The sequence below is a fragment of the Orycteropus afer genome, unplaced genomic scaffold (assembly GCF_000298275.1).
Source record: "Orycteropus afer afer isolate SDZICR_OR568_19922 unplaced genomic scaffold, OryAfe1.0 scaffold01375, whole genome shotgun sequence".
Classification (NCBI taxonomy): domain Eukaryota; kingdom Metazoa; phylum Chordata; class Mammalia; order Tubulidentata; family Orycteropodidae; genus Orycteropus; species Orycteropus afer.
This window is the reverse complement of record NW_006922962.1, coordinates 46,540-48,959: the sequence shown is the minus strand read 5'-3', so window position 1 is coordinate 48,959 and position 2,420 is coordinate 46,540.

Below are 2,420 nucleotides of genomic sequence, written 5' to 3'. Positions count from 1 at the left end.
CTAAGGGTTTAAGGGATGCACAATAGCAGGGCAAGAGATGGGGAGGAAAGCAGAATCAAGACCTCATGTATTTATAGAAAGTATTTCTGCTATGTAGTTCAGATGAAGAGAGACACATAAAGCATGAAATAGTTAATTGGGGGCGGGGGAGTTTGTTTTTAGCTCTTATAAGGTTATAGAATGTTCCCAAAATTCCTAGAGAGTTAGAGGGTATAAAGTTTTGAGCAGTGGTGTGTGGAATATGTAGGGGCAATACATAATTCAAGAGTGTCATCGTGGTGTCTTCAGAAACCAAGACACAGAAAACTCAATAGGACTGTTCCTGCACACGCCAAATTATTGTGTTACTAAATTCCATCATCGTCAAGAGTTTATCTTTCTATTCAAGATGTTTCTATACTTAAAAATGGATTTTACTTATTTAGTATTTGAAATTAAAGTTTATTGGTTATAGAAGTTTATTTATAAGTAAGAATAATAATTTCATATTTTAAAATTCAAAAAACACTTTAAGGTCTATTATTTAATTCTAGATATTCAATCATTTATTCATCCAACAAATAGTCGAGTGACAATCATATACAAATTGGGTTTCAAGTGCTTGGGATATGTCAGCAGACAAATAGAAAATTATCACTGCCCTCATAGTGCTTCTATTTTATCAACAAAAGGCAAAATATCAAAATAAACTTAATAAATAAGAAAACTATAATTAGAAGTCAATAGTACTATACAGAACATAAAAACAACTTTTGATCATGAAAATTGGGAGAATCCACTCTGAAGTAGGTCAAATGTGTATTCCTAACTGGAAGCTAGGATTTGAACAGTATTAATAAAGAAAAATGAGAGTTAAGTGGGAATCTGGAGAAAGAGAATTCCCAGAAGTGAATAAAAATGGGACAAAAGCACTAAGGTTTTAACTCATTCTGGAGACTGGTGTGGGGAAAGCAGAATCAATAGAGAAGTATATGGAGGTAGATGGAATAAGAGAAGATATTGGGCTCCAGATCCTTTAGCATCTTAGAGTTCCTTGTGAATATTTTGACTTTAGCACTAAGGGGAATGGGAAATCTTTGTAGGGGACTGCACAGATACTTGGCACATCTGACTTCTTGTTAAAAGGATCATTCTGACTGCAGTGCTGAGAATGGATGGAGTGGGAACAGATCCAGGAGTTCTGTTAGGAAACTAATATAGTAATCCAGTAACTAAGGTTACATCAGTGAAATTGTTAGGACTGAACCCTTGATATATATTTAAATTTGAGCTAGCAGTGTTTGCTGAGAGATTAGATATGGACTGGTGAAATCAAGAGAGAAGTCAACCGCATTTTGGTCATAAACATTTGAAAGGATAGAGATGTCATCCACTGAGATTGAGCCATTTCTGTTTTTTAGGTTGTTTTCTTTTGTTTCATTTTTGGAAAGCTCTATAGGAACTTCAAGGTTAAGTTTTAAAGACATAGAGTTTATAATGTCTATTTTGACATTAACTGGACAGTTGAATATATAACTCTGGCATCTGGGAGGAAGTTTAGAGGAAGGAGGTAAATGGAAATGCCAGGTAACAAGTTTGGATTTAGTTGATTTTGCTAGAGCCAGAATTCCAGTGAATATAATAGAAGGCTTTTAGGAGTGGTGATGGATCAGATGGTGTTGTAATGGGAGATGCACAAAGCTTTGTGTAGCTTACAGTGCAAGGGATGAAGAAAATCTTTACTGACTAATATAAACCATGAAGAATGAGATGATAGAATTCAAATGAGATAGAGATCAGGCAGTTAGGTCAGGTGGTAGGGTGGAGGAACTTTGAGACTTCCTGTTCATCCCATGAAGAGTAACAATATGTGGTCAGTTTCAAACCCAACTAGCAAGATCCCTTATCTTGTTAAAAGGATCAAGACACCAAAGGAGTTGTGCTCTTACACCAGAACTATTTTTCTCATGATTTCTCACAGAAGGGACCTATTTATCTGAAAACACTCTTTACCATTACTACCTGTAATGGAGAAACCCCTTCCATTAAAGCCAGACCCTAACACTAATTTGTCAGCCCTCATTTTATGCCTGATGATGGGGAAGAGTGAACTAAGGTCCAAAGGCCCAGCACATGAATGTCTTTCCTACCTAGATTCATGGACAGAAGAGGCATAGAAACATGGATGGTTTGTGAAATCTGAACAAGTAACATATTATTTTACTTATGTTTCCAACTGAGAAAACAGAGACAGAGAGAGATTTTTTTGTATATAACGATACAGTTAAAAAGTATAGGAAAAAAATTAAATTAATAATATGGTTGAAGGCAAAATGAAAGCTATCCTAGGCATCTCCTAGGAAAAGAAAAATCCTTTAACTTCAATGTAGAGTGAAAGAGGGGGGAAGGTTGCATTTTCCTGGAATATTATGATAATCAAG